The sequence below is a fragment of the Vicugna pacos genome, chromosome 10 (assembly GCF_048564905.1).
Source record: "Vicugna pacos chromosome 10, VicPac4, whole genome shotgun sequence".
Classification (NCBI taxonomy): domain Eukaryota; kingdom Metazoa; phylum Chordata; class Mammalia; order Artiodactyla; family Camelidae; genus Vicugna; species Vicugna pacos.
Window position 1 is genome coordinate 51,865,736 of NC_132996.1, and position 20,488 is coordinate 51,886,223.

General features: G+C 47.2%; 1 long non-coding RNA gene across 1 annotated transcript; it reads left to right on the forward strand.

Annotated features, from left to right (window-relative positions):
• The first annotated feature begins 9,226 nt into the window (after window positions 1-9,226).
• On the forward strand, window positions 9,227-17,515 carry LOC140699007 (uncharacterized). Its single transcript, XR_012077032.1, has 2 exons — window positions 9,227-9,586; window positions 16,820-17,515. It is a non-coding gene; the product is annotated as an uncharacterized lncRNA (long non-coding RNA).
• The last annotated feature ends 2,973 nt before the right edge of the window (window positions 17,516-20,488 follow it).

Here is a 20,488-nt window from a genome sequence, read left to right on the forward strand (position 1 = left end):
ATGTAATATGAAAAGGAATAGTACATATGTTTTTATATAACACATTTTTAAATTATATATACATTTAATATATACATACAGTATATATCATATATAACATATACAGTTTACATTGTATGTATCATATATTATATATTTTTATATAACACATGTATATATTTTATATATACTTATATAAAATTATATTTGTATATATACACATTATATTTATATACACATTTTATATACATATACACATTGTATTTTCCTTTCAGATGGGAGATTTGGGGTGTGGAGTGCCAAGGGAAAAGAATTTGGGGAATTCTTGACCTGGCTGACCTCTGCCTTTTTCCCAGTTCTGGGTCCCTCTTGCCTCCCACCCCGGGTGCTCACACCCCTCCCACATTCCTGCGTGCTGAGTTGCTCCTCAGCAGCCTGGAGCATTTGGACTGGGATGGTTGGAGGCTCAGCATTTCTAGCATCCCCTCTTGGACTGGGCGGGGAGCATCAGAAACATGTGTGCCAAGCCGCCTCTTTGAGGGGCCAGAATTTGGCGTCGCTGTTCTGTTTGCGTGAATGACAAGTCACGAGCACAAATCTAGAACTCCGGAATGGAGAGCCAGCACGAAGGAAGGAGTGAGCCGCCGAGTTCCCCACAGCTGACTGATTCTGTCCGCGTGTTTCCTCTCGGCAGCAGTGTCGGGTTACCAAGGAGATATAAGGGAACATACTGATGAGACCGTCTCGGGGCGTGGGCGGCAGCAGACGGTCATGGAGGACCATGCCCTAATCCTTGGCTCCGCCCCTCCTCCCACGCCCCAGAAGAAGCCAGACAAGGAGCTGGAATTGGAGGGGCTGCCTTTGAGATTCAAACCAGAGCTTGCCCACACGTGCTTTCTGGCCCGCCCTGCCTCCAAGCTTGGATCTTGCTGTGAGCTTGGATCTTACTGCTGGATCTGTGGGCTTTTCTGAGGCTGGGGGGATTGTATATATTGTAAGAAAACTCCTGGGTTTCTTCAAAGATCAGACGAGATGAGCAGCTGAGCTATTCTGCTCTCCTGTGGATGGGCGGCTGTGACCTGGCGCCCTTGATCACCATGGAGACCCTGGACAATTTGAAGGAGACATTCCAGGAGCCAGGCCTCAGGGCCTGGATTCCTTCTCTGAGCTGACGGCCTTCAGCAGAACAGCAGGGAGACACATCCACACCGAACTTTGAGAAGGAACAAGGCCATCTAACCGCTAACTCCGATGACGAGCCAGCCCTGTTTGTACATGCCGGGGCCTAAATGAGACTGTGATTGGATTTGACAAGCTTTTTGGGATATATAGTAACTCCAAAATCATGCTACTAAATGCACCCAAGGCTTCCATCTTTGCAAAGCTTATCAGGTCCATGCTCAGTCTTCTCCCCACATGAAGAGAGTGTTATTTCCCTCATTTCACAGATGAGAAGATGCAGGTGGAGCAACTTTCTGCTACCATAAAAGCAGCAGGAAAGCATTTCAAACCCAGATCTCATGCCCTACACATGGGGTGTTTCCCACTCACTCCTGGTAGACGAGTTCCTGAAACAGGAGCCACACGAGTCTGAAGCCTGAAACCACAGGGCTTACTGATGCAGCTGCAAACTGCAGCTCTCAGCCAGAGAGAGAAAAGTCAAGGAGAAGAGAAACCCCATTGCACTGGTGGCCCTTAGTGTGTCTCACACATGCCGACTGTTTACATGTGTTCCCACACGGTCTCCATAGCAACTGGCAGAGGTGCAAAAATGCTTCGTCGCTGTTTGTAAGAAGATGAGAAGTGGGTAGGGCAGAAAGGTTTCCATCCACTGGCTTTGTGACTTCTCCCAGCAGCCACTTGGCAGGAAGGTTTCCAGCAGAAGGGAGCTCATGAGTCAGTTCAATCTACACTTGAACCTTGCAGGATGGAAGGGCCTCATCTCCTGCTCCCTCTTCCAGGCAATTATGCACAGAGTCAGGAAGGGATTTTGTTATTAATAAGTCTCAATGGTAAGGAGTTGAGAGGTTGTGGTTTCCAGCTTTTAACCACAACATTTAAGGCGTGGCTCCATCTTCCTTATAGTTTTCCAAGTGCACATCATTACCTAATTCTCCCCGGAGAATTGAAATTGCTTTATCATGCATATGTATCAGTGATGCTGAGACTCGGAGCCAGGAAACAGTGTCTTTCTCAGAAACCTCCCTCCCATGTCCCTTTTTCCATGTTGCACCTTAAAATGATGACTTCTCCCCTTTCTTCCTCAAATGGGCTCCTTGATCAGGAATAAAGCCTACGTTGCTGTGATTAAAACTGTATTTCAACTCCTCATATGTACCACAGAATATTTTATCTCCAACATTTCAGTTTGTGACAGACTATGTGATTTATGTGCTGTTGGTTAATGTGTTGTGTGTCCAAAGCTTTTAAGTGTTTTGGGAGAAACAGGAATAAAAGAATTACTGACCCCAGAGATCTTACAGTCTAGTTTAGCTAAGCTCTTATGTTGCATTCATTCAGTTCATTCCCAGCATTACACACTCAACATGTGACCAACACATCTATTAAGGCTCATATGAAAAACTGAGCCCCTCTGCAACTGTCCCTGGTGGGGCTGGATTGATGGTGGGGCACCTGGTGTCACTGCTCAAGCCTTGTACTCAGAAAGACTTGCTTGGGGTTTAATGTATTGCCACCACTGTCTTGCATTTCTTAATTTACCTTTGAATTTGTGTTTTGTAAGTGAAGTCTAATGGGACAATGGATCTCAGTTCACTGGTGGTCCTGCCTCCCACCTCCAGCCCCTGTTGTTCCAGACCTCAACCCACTTTCTCTTTCCCATCCCCATTCCATGACTGCTGCCCTATTCCATCCAGGGTGGGTACCAGATCTTGTCAGCATGTGGGGAGACCTCATTCTGCCTTCTGCTCCCTGGAGAAGACCTGGGAGCTGATGTAGGAAGAGGCGTGGTTGGGCATGCACCCCATGGCATCTTGGGGAGGGACATGACAGTGCTGTCCCTTCCCTGAACTGGCAGTGTCATGGTGCATTTGACTTAGTGGAGGTTTTTCAATCACCTCGACTGGTGTACCCAGTGCGTGCTGGAGGTTGTAATCCCTTGAGGGGCACCATGGGTTGAGGTTACTGACAGTGGGAAGGGGAGATTGACTTTCCTGCCACGTTTTCATTTCGTACTTGAGCCGGACCAAATGGACTCCAGTGACTTCCTCCTTTCCATCAAAGCAGGTCTTGAACAGCTGCCATGAAAAAAGCCCGTGTAAGCCCATCCTGCCTCCGTATCAGTTCAATGAAAAGCAAATTGTACTGTGTTCCTCAGAACCCATTTCAACCATAAAAGTACCAAAATTGTGGTGTTGCAGAAAAAATGTGTTACAGCTCAGTTGTGACAGCAACCTGGATCAGGGCGAGAGACCAAGCAACACTCGGAGAGTTGGAGAACTTAGGTTTATTATGCCAGTGGGCCCAAAAGAGTTAGCACTCCAAGCTCTGGACCTGTCTGTGGGTTTACACAGGCTTTTATAAGCTGCCAGTTTATACTTGGCAAAATCATATGCAAATAAGGTATAATAAAAGTTGACTAATTAGGAACAAACTTTGTAGAAATGGACCAATCAGGTGGGAGAGAAATAGCCAATCAGGAGTGAGGGAAATGGACCAGTCAGGAGTGAGAGAAATTACCAAGCAGGAGTGAGCTCCATGCAAATAAAGTACTATAAATAGACCAATCAGAAATTAGGGAAATGGACCAATTAGGAGTGAAGGAAATCACCAATCAGGAGTTAGCTCAGGGAACCAATAGAATTTTAGGGGTAAGTTCCACTTTCCTAGAAGTAAGCCGTTTCAGAGGCAAAAACTGAGATAGAGCCTCTGGGCCAGGGAAGGAGATGGTGCTGGCAGGAGAGTAGTGGCCCTGCCTGGGGATCCTGCTGGTCTTTTTATGGGGCTTCCCACCTCAGTGGAAGTGAGATGTGAGTACTATAATGTCACTTCCTAAATGTATTTAATACACTTGATACATTTAATACATTCAGAATAATCACGATCTTTAGAATGTGCTATTTTAAGATATGTCCTACATCTTAAGCTTTTGCAAGCTTTTGCATATCATGGAAAACCAAGCACAATGTGAAATTCACATCATAAATGTGCCTTGTGGGAGATTTTCCTGCAGAGACTGAACTGACTGAAGTTTTGTTCTCTAAACTCGGGCAGACATGTTAAGTGTTGAAAAGTGTCATTTTGATGACGATTTCTTTCAATGCTCTTCCAGCGTTAGAAGAAAGAGTTACAAATAACAAGGAATGAGATTCCCCTCAGAGGTTTATTTTTAGCAAAATAACACCTTGTAAATTTCCCCCTCCTTGCTCAGCAGCGAGGTGATGGCATAGGAGGTGGGTCCAAACTGACACATAGTCATTGGGCATCTGCCATGATAGGAGCTGAACCCTGGGCCCTGGGCAATGTGGAGGAGGTTGTGATAAATAAGACTGTCCCTGCCTCTAGGAAGTATATACGCCCCTCGGCTAGGGAAGAAGTATAAATTTGTAGCTGCTGAAGGGAGCTGGCTAAGAGCTTCTGGGCAGCTGGCAGGCCTTTCTTAGTGGCTTACTCCTTTGGGGTACCATATTGTCAGCAGAAGCCTGCTTGGCCAGACTGACTGTGGACAGGGCTTGGCCACTGACAGACCACTGGCAGTGGCTGTCCACAGCTTGACACACTGAGAGCCTGGCTTTCTGTTCTCTCTTTAGGATAGGACTTGCTTTTGGAAAAGCACCATTTCTTGAGTTAATATGCTGATCACCCTGTGGAAGACCCTGAAAATATAAACTATGAGCAGATATTTTTGAAGACTTGCTATTTGTGAGGCATCATGCCAGAGTCCAGGCATATACTCTTTGCTTGGTGTCATGGTAAATTAGAGGAGCTGTGTCTATAAGCAAATGACTAAGTGCATGGAAATTGAACATGGGGAAGTGACAGTCAAAAAATCTAATATCCAATGTCAGCTCTGACCAGCTGGCTCTGTGACTTTAGTCACATCCTGTAACTTCTCTGGATTTTGGTTTCTTTATTTGTAAAATGGGTTTGTAGTTGGAAAGGAGAGAAGCTGTCTATCTGGTCTCCAAGCTGCCTTTCTGTTTTAAAATTGCCTGTCTCTTTGAACCTCCTAGAAATAACCTGCGCTCCATAGGTAAGATTCTCCCTGCCCTTGTATTCGTTTTCTAGGTCTGCTGTAACAAAGTGGACACCCAAATTGAGTGTTCTCAATAACAGACACTGTCTCATGGCTCTGGAGTCTGGAAGTCTGAGATCAAGGTGTTAGCAGTTGGTTCCTGCTGAGGGATGTGAGAGTCTGTTCCATGCCTCTTTCTTAGTTTCTGGTGGTTTGCTGGCAATCTTTGACATTCCCTGGTTTATCCATGTTCTGTCTTCATGTTCATATGGTATTCTCCTGAGTGTATCTATGTTCAAATTTCTCTTTGATGTGGTTACCAATCTTACTGGATGAGGTCATATATCTCAGTATAACCCTATCTTAACTGTATAAGCTCATCTTAACTAGTTATGTTTGCAATAACCCTATTTCCAAAGAAGGTCACATTCTGAGGGTTAGGACTTCAACATATGAATTTGGGGAGGGGACACAATTCAACCCATAATAACCAGTTTTATCCATTTCTACCTTGGAGTCCTTGGTCCATTCTTATCCAAGGTGGTATATCTTTTTCATTTTAGTTATCAACTCTGATCAATTGGCGAGATTACCTGGAGTGTTGTGTAGAAAAGTATTCTGAATTGATTTCCAGGATTCATTGTAAGGTGACTAGAATTGGCTCAAGTTTTTTTTTTTTTTCCTTCATGGCTACAGGAGATAAGGAATAGGGGTCTGTCATGTGCCTGCTCTCCCAAGGAACAGAAGACTTAAAAATTCTGCTGCTCCTCCCTAAAGCAGGGACCTCACCATAAAGTGAGAAACCTTCAAAAGAACTGCTTTTTTCAGATCTCTCCATTTGAGCTGATCCTCGAAAGGTGATTGCCAATTTGCAGTCTTGCCACACAAAATCATCCTTGCACAGCCTTCCAGCCTAGTCCATGAAGGTGTTGCAATCTTCAGTAGGACTCAGCTACTCCACAGCGAGGGGGAAAGGAGTTTGACCTTTAGAAAGACAGGATCAGCCTGGGCTTTCTGAATGCTTTCTGGAACCAGATAGGAAGTGAGCTTCTGGAAGCACCAGAAATAGATCCTTACTCCCACTCTTGACACCTTTAGCACCAAAATCATCAGATGGTGGCAATTGCTGTAGAAATCTAAGTCAGCGCAGGAATGCCCACTAGCCAAGCTTGGTACAGGAGACAAAAACTGGGAAGTGGAAGGAAGCCAGTCGTGGACACAAAGAAAGTACTTTCAGAGGGGAAGTGACTTGGGACCTTAAAGGCTGCTTGGACTACTTCCAGGGAAGTCCTTCATTTTTGTTTCATCTGCTGAGTTCCTTGGTGAAAACCTGGCAGACTGATCAACACCAAAGCCTGCTCACCAGCAGAGAATGTTTTGATTGAGGCCTTTGCACTCATGACATTCCTCTGAAGTATGATTGTCATTGATTTGAAACATTTTCCATCATATGAGAGGATCAGGGTCACACCTAAGCCCTGTTTTAAATGTTTCCCTCTAGTAAAGGCTACATTCTCTTCTTGTCCAGAAGCTACATTTCTGCTTGTCTCTTTTTGACCCTGGCCCTCCTCATGAAAATATGTCCAGGCTAATCTGCTGGAATTAAGTCAGAGACACATGGAAGAGAACCAGGTCATCTGGCCAAAGCCATCCTAGATGAACTATTCCCCGGTCACCTATCAAACTGAACACTGACACAAACTTGAACCCAGCCGTCATCACCCAAGCCCAACGCAGACCAGCAGAACCACCCAGCTGAGTGATAGTCTTGTGAGAAATAAAAGGAATATTTGTTATTTTAAGCCATTACATATTTGGATGGTTTGTTATACAGCAATAACTAACTGTGACACATGGTCTCCCACACGTAGGGGTAAAGAAGGAGGGTAATAGATTAGGTGTAAGCTGTGTGCACTGTTGGAATTCAGCTGTGACTAGGAAACTCTGAGAAGTTGATGGGGCAGATCTGTTAGAAGGCTATTTGCCTAAGGTGCATCCCAGAAGAGAATTCATCCCAAGGGATGAACAAGTCAAGCAGAGAAGCTTGGCCTGGGAACAATGACTTAGACATGAGAGACTGAGAAAATCCACCACAGTGTCTGTCATTCTGATGGGTCTTCTGGCTTAAGGTCAATGGATTCTTGTCTGACTTTTATGGTTGAGCATACACGGAAGGTACAGTTAAAAAGTATTATTTCACTGACACCTCTGTAGAACATTGGGGTACAAGCTCCCCAGCTTTGGGATCAGTGTAGAAAATTGTAAAGCCGAAGGAGCATGAGAGAGTCTATGGACAAAGCAGAAGTTTGGTACCCAGAAGACTTCAGCACCTCAGTCAGAGATGGAGCAAAGATAGGGTACCCAGGAGAGGACTAAGTCACATGTGTCTAAATAGCTACATTAATTCAGTATTTCAGTTATTTCTGTGTTCAACAAACACTGAGGGCTATCCAGATTACACTGAGGGGAGACAAATGCACTCCTAAGGTAGGTTCCCTGCCCATAAGGAGCCCACAGACTGGTTCACATTTCAAAATAGGTTCTATCTTGTGTGCTCTGATTGATTGATAATGGCTCTCTAGAGCACTGACTGTCTTGAGGAGCATTTGAGTGGCTGCATTCTGATTCAGAGGAGTGCTGTGATTGACTAGCAATGTCTGCTTTGGCCACATATGTGCGATCCTGGTAGTCTAGTTTTATATCCTGGCTCCATAGTACTATTTAGATCCATAAACTAGACCTCTTGCATATATTCTATGTAAATCCATCTCCCACTGCCTCTTCCTATCTTGGCTGGGTGACAAAGGGCTGTATTGATGCTAAGGAAGGTGGTTCTGAGTTGGCATTCTTTATTAACAAACAAAAGAGTGTGACATTTTCTCTGTTTCTCTTTCTGCTCCTCCCCTGTAAGTCAGAAACATAATCCTTAGAATGAGGATGGGGTAGAATGGAGTACGGAAGGAAACCTATGTACAGTGACAAAAAAAAGCCTCCACCATCCTCCAGCAGAGTGATAAAGGTTTGGAGGTGAAAAGACCATAACCCAGTCTTGAAAAGAAGCACTGAAATAACACCAGCCCATTTGGACTTGGCATCACATGGGCAACAAAATAAAGAAAACCCAACCAGTCAGGTTTCTTGTGTTTATCTAGTGCGAATGTGGTTAATCTGTTGACAGCCTTGGCAAGCCTGTGAGTCCTGGAGAGGGCTGGGCAGTGCTCCCAAAGGGCGTTTCACAAACACAGTGGAAACTTTTCAGTAGCCCCCCTGGAGAGCCCAGACTGGATTGGATGCACAATATCTGGACAACTACAGGGAGTTGAAAGATTTTACATTCACTGCGCTGCCCTGTTCCGGAAGGTCTGTTCACTTTGTGAGCCATCTAGAACTCAAAAGGCTGAGTAGTTCATAAGCACTTAATCCAATATGGCTTCCGTCGTCCACAAGACCTGCTCCCGAGTCTCTTCTCTGCCCTTCTCCACTCGTGTGACTTTGGACAAATGCCTTAACCCTCAGGGTCTTCATTTGAAAAATAGGGATAAGAATAGAACTTACCTCATGGCTTTGGTGAAGATAGAATGCATATGTAAAGTACTTAACAGAACGCCTGGCATATAGTAAATGCTCAATAAATGACAGCCACAATTATTAGCAATTTGGTTCTGGACTCTTTGGGAGAATTTCCCACACCTCATCCCCTTTCTGCTTTCTCCGCCTTACCCACAAGTGACTTCAGGCTCTAACTGCCCAGGGCCAGAATTCCTGGGTGCTGGCCCCCAGTGGGCCTGGCTCTCCCCTCTTCTTTCCCTGGCCCAGCCTCCAGCTGCCCTGCGAACACCGGCCGTATGGGGGTGCACGTGATGCCCTAAGGAGATGCTGTTTTCTCAGCAGCACAGCTCCCATTTCCAGGCCCCTTGGGCCTGTGTCACTGCACACAAAGCCCAGTGTGTCTGCGAGGCCCCGGCCATTGTGACACTGCGTAATGAGAGGGCTGGGCAGAGGAGGAAGACACAGAGATGCTGAGCCAGAGCCAGCAGGACAAGAAGCCAAGGTGCTCCAGGCCAAGGGCTGTTTACACCCGGCTTTGGACAGTGCCTGCTGTCCAGGGGGAGGGTTTCAACACTGGAAGCTGTAGGGCCCGGGTAGGGCTACCCCTGCCAGACTGTCCTGCTGGGCCACAAAGATCCAGTCATCTGGCCTGGATGGGGTGGTGGGGATAAGTTTTAGAGGGAAAGAATGCTAGGGAGGTGGGAAGGATGCCCTCTGGTTCTCACTCTCTGAGCTTCCGTATCCTTTACTCGATGGGAAAAAGCACATGCCCCATTGTAGTACAGTGTGGGAGGAGCACAGGACTTGACAGAGGCAGCTTGGCTTCAATATTTCCCCTGCTGCCTTCCATCTACATATTCTTGGGTAAGTCCCATTGTCTCTTCTTGCAGCCTCAACGTGCGTATCTGTAAAATGGGGACAACCACAAGGTTGACACAGGGATCACGGGAGATAATGTATGTCTCAGCCTTTTTAAGGCCAGCAGTTGTGTGCACAAATACTTCTTTTGCTCATTTGCTTCCCCTCTGTGCTTTCTTTTCCCTTTGTCCAGCCTCCTTCCTATCTTCATTTATTTCCTTTTTTTTCCAGGCCAGGGATTTTCTTAGGTCAGGGATTTTTCAAACATCTCCACCAAAATGCCCCTAACAACCAAAAAGGGTAGAAAAGATTTAGCCTAAATTTCCCAATACGGTGTGAAATTTCATTGGCATCTCATGTGTATTTCTGAGATTCCTGTGAATCTTGCGTTTGGCTCCGTCATAGATCCATGTGGAGCAGTTACCGTTCTTGGTTGGAAACGACAGAACCTGTTCTCAGCAGCTCAGGCAGAACAGGAATTGAAGGGCAACTGTGGACTTTGTAGGTGAACCAGAGAGTCGAGCTCTCCGCACACAGGAAACACACCCAGCCGCCCCTCGGGGCCTGCCCCAGAGAATCCCCAGTGTCATTGACCTTGAACACAGACACCACAGCTGCCAGATGGAGCTGCTGGCTCTGAGCCCACTGGGGACGGGATACCCACCAGGCTCCACCTCTGCTGCATGTGGAAGTTGGTGCCCCTGCTACCATGCTGCTAAAACTTGGGTACCCCAAGGCCTCCACCCTCACGTGGCTTTCCGCTGAATTGAAGACTTGCGTGAGTGTGTCCGTATGACGCGGCCTCAGGCACAGCCGGTAGCCCAGCTTCACGGGAAGAAGAAAGAGCGAAATCCATCAGGCCCCCCAACCCCACCCCATGTGGGACATTTTCCCGATAGTGAGGAGACTTTAGAACACACTAAGTGGTCATAAAAAGCCTCACCTATACCCCATGTACTGTAACATTATTTTTTTAACCACCGATCTGCAGGTGAAATGAATGGTCCCGAAACATACACTGTTTTCCTTTGCTTTGTGTACCTGTCACAGTTTGTGTAGAGACTCAGGGACAAAGGTGCTCCAGCTTGAAAAGCCAGGCCTTAGACCCTCCACAGGCATTCCCCAGCCTCACCAAGTGTACCCGGGGTTAGAGTCCTCTCCCTGGAAAGAGCGCCAGTTTCTCTATCCCCTAGGGGCGGAAGCAGGTTGGAGACATTTGAATGGTGCCGGCTACGTGACTGTCATATTGGACCAATGGAGCTGACCCTCTTTAACTGCGCTGGTTACCAGTCCCGGTGTGAAGATCACCTAATGTTTCAGTTGATGTTGGTTTCCATGGCTTCCTTCCCCCCTTTCCTGTGAAGGCTTGGTGCCCGTCGGGTGCAGGTAATTCGGACCCACTCAGCCCATCTCAAGTCCGGTTTTGTTTATAGTAAAGCATCAAGCCCCTCCCCTATCCTGGTCCATAATTCCTGCTCAGAATGGAACCCACTGGGAGAGAGCCAGGACAGGATTGCTGCTCTTTTCTTGAACTTTGACTTTTCTTATACTTCCTGAAATTTCCCCATCTTCATTAGCTGAGAGCCCCAAGGCCATCAATGAATCACTGAGAGAAACAAAACACGGTTCAAATTTCCCTGTGGCTGAAGGTAGTCAGGTCGGTGCCATGGAGGTTCACATCTTCTCTGCACAATGCAGGCTGACGTTCTCCTAAAGGCAAGGGCCTGCCATTGTTGGGAACTGCAAACCCTCTCCAGGAAGTGGACTCTGAAACCACTGGCCAGATTTCAAATATGTACATGCAAAATGAGAGCTAGTTTTCCAGTTGGTCACTAGAAATAGAACCCTAAAATTGGAAAGTACATTTCGTAGCAGTTTTTGTTGCCCTAAAAATAGAAAAGTAGCTTTGCTGTGTGAGAGGCAAGACTGGGGCCCTAGCCTGGAAGGAGAGGAAGGCTGCCTTGTCTTGACCTGGTGAGACTGGCTTCCCCGCTTGGGGAGAGGCCTTAGCTCCACGGGCCCCCTGCTGCCCAGCCCCGCTGTGTTCCACATGGAAGGTGTGGCCCTTCCATCTCTCACCATCCTGCCCACACCCGTGTGCTCGCTTGCCAGAACTTACCTTGGCACAGGTCTGGGGTCACTGATACCATGTGTACCGACTCCAAGAAAAACCAATGTGTGGAGGAGGCATTAGAGAGATACTTAAGGTAGCGCTGCGTGTTTGCTGAATGGAGGAGGATATGGGTCCATATATTGTCATGTGAATCTGAAACGTGGCTTGTGTTTTCTCTGTGCACCCAAGGCCACCGCTCGGTTCCACAGCACCTGGAAATCTCTGCTCAGGATTTTCTCCCAGCTTGTCTCTCCCCAGAACTCTCACGTGGCATCCATAGAGGGCGTGCCGACATGGCCAAGCGGCATTGCCACACTGGATCCGGATCCCACACACTGGCTGCTTTGCCGTCAGGCCAAGCTTCTCTCTCCTTCGGGGTCCAGTCCCTGCTCTGCGGCTGACTTGCTGAGTGATCTTGCGCAAAGCTTTTGACCTCTCTGGCTTTCAGTTTATATATCTGTAAAGCACGGGAGATGTGCTAGCTTGTTTCTATAATCCCTTCTGTTTTAGGATTTGATGGCCCTTGGGAGGCACAGTGCCTTAGCAGCCAATACCCAAGAAGATGTGAGCTAGCTCCATGAACCAAGCAGTGCCAGGTGCCCTGTAAATAAGGACTTGCTCTCTCTGATGAGAAACAGGCTTCTCTGATCATCACTCTGTTTAAAACCCTCCAGTGGCTTCCCGTCATAAGTAGAAAAACTCCAGACTCAGTGGCATCCTATCTTGGTGACATCACCTCATACTTCTTTTACTCTTGTTTAATACACTCCAGATGCACTAGCCCTCATTTCATCCACGGAACATTCTGTGTCCTTTATTCCAGGGGATTTGCGCATGCCCATCCTTCTGTCCGGAGTGCTCTTCTCCCAGACCACCCAGGACTGGTCCTTTCTCATCATTTGGGTTCCTGGGGGGCCTTGCTTAACATCCCCCACTGCCCAACCTCACCACCCTACCCTCCTGTCCCAAGGCTTGGCAAATTACGGTCCAAGGGGAAAATCTGTTCACACCCATTTATTCACACGTTGCCTGTGGCTGTCTTTGTGTCACAACAGCAGAGTTGAGTACCATGTATGTGTAGCAGCAAACGAGACCATACGGTCCATAAGGCTGAAACTATTTACCATCTGGCGCTTGACAGGAAGTCTGCCAACCCCTGCCTTTCACAGAGCCTCCTTCATCCACATCACCTTTCAGTATCTGAACTACGAATCAATGTTTCCTTGCGTTTTGCTTTCCTCCCCCCACGAGAATGTAAGTGCCATCCAAGGACTCATCTGTCTTGATCTGAGTGCTTTCATTATTTCTCAGCACAGTGCCTGACACAGAGCCGACAAATAATGGCAGCCCAGATGGATTCAGGTCTATTTCCTTTTGCTCCATTGCAGCAACAATGACATTCAGTATATACCTTAAGATAAGCCCCATCTCCTCCATGGTCACCTTCACACCCCCATTACCAACTGCCAAGCTCTCCTCTGCTCCCATCTCTTACCCCCATTTGTCCCTTTCTTATCCTGCTCGGACATCCCCAGCTACCCGTGTCTTCTGGCCTTTCACCTTGTGTGCTTTTTTAACCCAGTTCTCGACCTTCCAGGAAGCCAGTAGCCCTCCATGCAGCAACTTGTCCTTAGGAGGTTGACCAAGGCAACATGGCGTTCCTCTCAGATATTTCTAGGCGGAACTGTGAGATGTGATGTTTTGAGGTGTCTTAAAGACTCGCACACATTTTTGTACCTTCATACCAAGTAGAGTTTCTCTATTGGGGGTTACTTGAAAAATAAATCCAGGCTCTTTAGGGAATGGAACTCAGGGGTCAGGGGAAATTTATCTAAGAAGCTCTAGATGTCAGATATGGAGAAGCTTTGTGGAATCACCTGGTGCTTCTCAAGTTTCTCCACCAAAAGTCACCCAGTGGCAAGTGAGAAGGACACTTTTCCCCATCAGAGAGTGGAGGTGTTCCTTAAACGTCACCTCCCAAAATTCATTAGAACATGGTATTTTATTTCATATTAGATTTTTAAAGAAATAATCATTTTTTCCCAAGTCTTCAAGAGAAATTGTGACCCACGTCACACCATGGCTGTATCCATCCCTCACACTCTCCTGCCTATGCCCTCACCCCCACTGGTACTGGGACAGCTCGCTAAGCGTGGAAACTAACCAAAGTTTCCTTTAATGAGTGAGGAAACTGAAGACTCAACAAAGATGGCGATAGAAACGGAGCCTCCTAACCTTTAGGCCCCCTTCCTTCCTTCTTGGGAGGGTGAGCTAATCTGTGGTGGCATTAGGCGTGTGCTGAATGGCCTCTGGCCGCCCCTCCAGACCCACCTGCCACCCTCCTCCCCACGCTCTGTGACCCAGGAGACTGATATTTACACGCTGCATCTGTGTCTCTCTTGCCCACTGACTTCTGACCAGGGACCAATGGCAGACAAGGGCAGGGGACTGGAGAATGGGATGGCCAGCAGATAGAGGGGCCCCTAAGTTAGGAAGCCCACCAAAGTGTGGGTCCTTGCCGCCTGCGAGGAAAGAATTCAAGCAGCAGAAGAGGCAGAGGGACAACGTGAACAGCTGCTCTATTGCTCAGAAGAAGGAAAGAAAGGCTCTTGAGGCAAGAAGAAAACTCCTGAGTGGAAAGCCATCAGCCAAGATGCCCAATAGGGACAGCTCCGGCTGTAGCTCGGGCCACGTGGACTTCCATGGAAGGCTTCTGCCATCATGTCCTCCTTCCTGGTGTGCTGGAGCCAGCCGCCTTTCTTTTCTGTCCTAGAATGGGCTTCTCCAGTGCTTGTCATGGCAATCACCAACCGTCACTGCGCTGGTGGGTGTGTCACTTAGCATGTTAATACATTTCAGTGAACATACAAAGAGGCACCAGGTCCACTGGAAGTCAAATCTTCTGCCATCTTGGGCTTCACAGATTCTAACCAGTTCTTCTCTTTGCCTCCTGAGACTTAGGTAAGAGTAATTGGCTTCTATTCAAGGGAGAGGCAGGGGTAGGATCCTGGGGGCAACAGCCTGGTGAGCCAGGACCCTGCCCCATGGCTACAGTATTGTTCCTTGACTGTTCCTCTTTCATTTCTGTATTCCCTCCCTTCTCTGATTAACAACTGTTTGAATCTGCCCTTTGGATCTCAGGGAAAATCAAGGAGGCCGAATGAAGCCTATTTCCCACAAACAAGAAACAGGGAACATGGAAAGATTTGTACCAGGGAGGACCCCACAGGGTCCTGCTGGGCATCACGATGAGACAGTGGTCAGGGTGTTTGTTTTGCCGCCCCCCTCCCTGCCAGGCCTCAGGCTGACCGTGGCTGCGCTCCTCCCCCGCAGCCAGCTCCCCCGTCCAGTTAGAGGCCCCTCTGGGGTGCGGGAACTACTCCTTTCTCCTCCTTTAATCTAGGGGTAGTAGCAGCTTCTTCACCTGTCAGCCCTAGGGTGTCTCACTACCCCAGCCGCACGTTTGTCTGCAGTGCCGTCACGACATTGTCCTCAATCCCCTTTGTCCAAGTGCCATTTGTTTTCTGCCAGGACACTGATCATAAATGGTACCAGAGCAGCCCAAGGAAACAGCCCCTTAAATGGGATTCCGGGACTGGGCTGCTGGCACATTTATCAAGCGTGTGTGTGTGTGTGTGTGTGTGTGTGTCGAGGTGGGGGGGTAGCGCTGGTTATTGTGGTCTGTGGTGCCCTCACGGTCACTTGAATCACCACCAGCTGTAGCAGTGGATGGACTGGGACACACAGGGAGGGTATTGCGTTTTGAGATCAGTGCCTATGCCACGCTGGTGACAGTGGTGGTTATGCAGGCTGGCTACCTCTGGAGACTCTAAAGAGTATTTGCCAACAAAAGGAGAACTGAAAAGGTTTGGATATCCAGCTGAGAAGGCAGATAGAAGGCAGATAGATTAGCAAGCCTCTGTGGTCTGGAAGGCACAGCGCGCTGTCTAAACAAGTGGCTCAGAGCCCCACGGCCCTCACTCCTCCTTGCAGCCATAACTAAGGGCCACGGAAGTTTCTCCTCCTTCTCCTTCTTCCTCTTCCTCCTCCTCCTCCTCCTCTTCTTCCTCCTCTTTCTCTTGCTCCTCCTCTTTCTCTTCCTCCTCCTCTTCCTCTCCTCCTCCTTCTTGCAAATGACAGTGACAGGCCAGGTGAATGGGCAGATACATACAGCATCCTGACACCAGCAAGAAGTAGATGGTCTGGCCGCTACTTACAGACCTGCTCAGGGGTGACCCTAAAAAATAGTGGTGATGAGAAGTCCACCAAGTGGGTAGAACTTTGGGTAGTGCAAGGACTTCGGCTCTTGCAGGATTAGGGGACTGTGACAAGGAGGTCCTGGGAGAGGTAGGTAGATGGATCTCTGGGAGTGGGTGCAGAGTATAAAGACAGCTGTGTCCTGTGAATATACTCACCAAGGGCACTTACTGCAGATGAGGTTCCAAATGACCAGATGGCTGAGATGACCTGTCTGAGGGATGCCAGTCTTTCTTCCAGATGACCCTGTGCTCACTCCACATGCAAAGTGGTCACGGCAGCAGGGGTGAATGGAATGCATGGGCCCAACAACATAGATTGCCCCTTACCAAGGCTGCCCCAGCTATCACCATCACCAAGACTGTCATGTCAATATAAGCCTCTAATGTGGCTCTATTCCCCCAGGAGCCAACAGCCACTTGGTAGCAGGATAATTACATTGGACCCTTTTATTTGGAGAAGGCAAGGTTTCCTCTTTGTGGGAAAAGATACCCATTTCATTTCTAGAGTTTGCCTTCCTTACCCACAATGCATTTACCAACATTATCTTTTAAGGACGTAAAAAGAGCTTTATCTATTATGATGGTGTTCCACACCAAGCAAGGAACTCATTTTATAAGAACAACAGAAGTATAACATTGGACTCATGACTACAGAATTCACTGGGGGTTCTAGATACCCTATCGTCCAGAAGGAGCTGACCAGATATATTAGCTATCTATTGCATATTACCCCAAAACTTAGCATTTTAAAACAATAAACACTATCTCTCAGTTTCTTGATGGGTCAAGAGCTTAGCTGGGTACCTCAGATTAGAGTCTTTCACAAAGCTGCAAGCAAGATAAAGGCCTGGGCTTTTTTCTTCTCAGGCCTTGACTAGGGGAGGAGTCACTCGCTCACATGGCTGTTGGCAGGCTTCAGGTCCTGGCTGGCTGTTGGCTGGAGAGATCAGTTTCTTGCCGTGTGGACCTCCCCAGAGAGCAGCTCACAACGGAGCAGCTGGATTCCATCAGGGCAAGCAAACCAGAGAGCAAGCGAAAGCCAGCAAGACAGAAGCCAGAGTCTTTGTAATCTTATCTGAGAAGTGACACCCCATCACTTTTGCTGTATTCTGTTCAGTGAAAGCAAGCGACTAGGTCTAGCCCACATTTAAAGGGCGGGGAATGCACAAGGGCAAGGATATCTGGAAGCAAGGATCTTAAGGAACCATTTTAGAGGCTTCCTGTTACACTGCAAATAGCAGTAAAACAGCCTGATGAAGCCTCCTTTGTGGTTCTACTTGGCAGACAACACCCTGTAGGTTAGGCTCCTGTCCTACAAAAAATGAGTAACAGCTAACCTAGGGCACCACCTCTCCCATCCAGAGAATGCACAGGTGTAGAAAACCAGGGATTGAGGTGGAAGTATCCTCTCTCACTATTACAAGAAATAACCCACTTAGAAAAATTTTGCCTCCCTTCCCTGTGTCCTTGAGCTTAATGGGTTTGGAAGTTCTGGTGCCCAAAGGTAGAATGCTTTCCCCAGAGCCCACAACCTTGGTTCTAATAAATTATAAGTTGAACCTAGTACTCTTGGCCTTTCTGTCCTGATCATTGCAAAATGATGGCATCCAGGACTTAGATCTGGTGGGAATGACGGTTTGGGTTGCAACAGGTAAAGGATCTCACCCAACCAGGGTGCTGGCCGAAGGTCTGGGAAGAAAAGAATGGATGGCAGAAGAAGGAAACTCTGGTCACTACCTTAAGTCTAATGTCTAGGGATAGGTGTGGGGTCTGTAGAAGCCATATTTTATGTTCATTATTCCTTTGCCTCTGTTCTCCGCACTACTTTATAAGAATAGCTCTGGTGGTAACTGAAGTGTTAGACTTCAGGTAATGGTGTGACAGAATATCATCCTGAAATGACACCATAGTTGAGGGGCTTTGAAACTGCTGAGGGACAAAAGGGGTGGACGGAAATGAATAGTTTCTATTTGCCTATCCTGATCCACTCTGTTCTCCTCCATCTGTCTTCTCTGTGCCTTGATCTTTACAGACCTTATCAACTGGGTTTTCTTACCTCTGGCTTCTGAGAGTCCTGGCAGGACATCATAGGGCTGGAAGGACATAGGCAGTGTTATTTATCCCTCTAGTCCCTGCCACGTCAAGTCTCAGATTGACAGTGATTGTGTTTCTCTGCCCACGATTGGCTTTCTGTGTTTTAGTTTGCATTCCCTTGAAAGCAGTACCTGAGAAAAGAGCTTGAGTATTGGGAGTTTACTTGGGAATTGATCCCAGGAAGCAGAAGGAATAATGAAGTGTTTATTAATAACCTGGTTATTGCCCTGGGCAATGGGGTTCAGCCACTTTGAGGACTCTCTGAGGCACTGTTGGTATGTGCCCCAGAAGGATTCCACGGAGATTGAGAGGTTTGGCCACTTATCCACTGACTCCTAGTCACATTGATTGATGTTGCTTCTGCAAATACAAACTCTGTGAATTTCTGTGTTGTACCTGTGTTGACTAAGTGGCCTCCTGCAACCTTGGAGAAAGCTCCAAGCAACAAAGTAGAGGAATTCCTTGAACAGTCTCTCTTTGTCCTTGATGTGGGACCTTGATGTGGGTAAAAAGCATGGAACTGTCCACCACACGGTACCAGAGTCAGGTGGACAGAGGGTCTAGGGTAGAGTGTGTCACCAGCGTCTCCTCGCTCTCTCACAGCTACAGGACCCCGGGGCTACTTCTTTCCTTTGTCCCTTCAGACCCAATCATCACAACAACAGCTCCCTGCCCTTACTAGCCCCAGGGTGCTTCATTATCCCTTGTTTGTTTCCAATAATGAGGACTGCACTTCGGTAAATAGCCCTTCCTTGAACTCCCTTCAGTCATCCTTTGAAGTAGCCATCTGTTTTGTGCCAAAACTCTAACAGATAGAAAGAGTCTCCAGAGGTGAACATATAATGAGCTAAAATCCAGACAGCTGGTCTAGACAAGGTCTAGTGTTGCTATAGCCACCCACCACGCACATATTTGCTCCTTATTGAAATGTTCACAGAATCAATTTTATGGCTCCTTGAGATCCAGAGACTTTGAGGAAGCACTGTTCATGCCAAGGAAACACATGCTTTCTTTCAGAGCTAGCATGCAAATGTCTTATTTTTTTACAATTCTCTGCATGACATGGAAATACCAGAGGAGGAGTTTTTTTTTTTTTAAGGAAATGAAAATTGTGTAGTGTTTAATTTCCTGAATTAGCTGATATCTATCATTTTGTTTGACTGCCCAGGATCTAAATCTCTTTGCTATGTCAGTGGGCTAGGAAGGAGAGCAAGGATCCCAGGTTGTATGGCCCCGCCAAACTTCGTGGGAGGGTGTGAACCTAGAAAGAGATCGAGGGGGCTTTAGCAGATAGTCTTGCCGCCTCATCTGTGATTTTCTTCAAGGGACTGTCATCACTCATGCACAAATAAACTGCAAGTTTTTAGGAAACATATGAACTTTGCATTCTCGTTAGTAATGTATGGACTTCCCATGCTTTTCCAAAAGAAGGCAAAGAAATTATATACTTGGATTTCCAAGTTGGATAACTTGGATACAGAAAAAGTGTGAATGTTTTGAGGAAACACTGAAAATAGCAGGTTTTGAGGAGAAAGTCACAGTAAAGGAAAGAGGAGGAGGAGACTGTTAGAACCTTCCGGAAGTCTTGGAGAAAGTAATTTTACAAGTCTAAAAATAACAGATGTTTAGGATAGGAAGACAACCTGACAACGATGTCTGTAAATGTTTCCCCATACACAATTGTGTATATTCAATGAGGCTCTCCATATGCTGTGGGATGTGCCGTTTCTCAGCCAGGATAATCACTTGGCATCAGAATCGGCCGGAGGGTTTGCGTGAGTTGCCTTCTGGGTCATGTAGTGGCAAGCTGAGGGCAGTCATGATGGGCTGTGGGTGGTTAGGAAAAGGCAGTGGTTCTGTGGGAGGCTGGGAGAGTTATTTACAAAGCTTTGTGTATTTTAAGCAAGCCATTCTAAAAGCTGACTTTTTCAAAAATATGTCAACAGAGGTTTCAAAATTGGCCTGAGATGAGATGGTTCCTAGGTCTAAGGCAAGTTACCTACGTCTCCTGGAGTTAGAACTTAAAGTGTTCTTCCCTTCACTGATTCAAGAAAAGCATATAGGAAGCTAATGTTTGCCAGAAACTGTCATGCCCTGTGGATGCACTGGTGATCAACACAGTGTGCAGACCCTGCCTTCCCTGAGCTTGCGTCTGGTGGGGATTGTGTGAGAGCAAGTGACTCTCATAGTGCAGTGTGGTAAGTCCTTTGTGGGGTCTTGGAGGATGCCCAAGGTGGTACTGACCTGGTCTCTGGAAGTAAGTCAAACTGCGCTTGACTGCAAGATAGCAGATTCCATCTCCTCACCCTAACCTCTTCCCAGGGAGGGGGAGAAAACGGTGGTTTTAACAACTAAGAACTTCATATTTCCAGAAGTAGGAGGTCTAGGCAGCTCAAAGATGTCATCAGGACCTTTGCTCATTCTTAGCATATGGATTGTGTC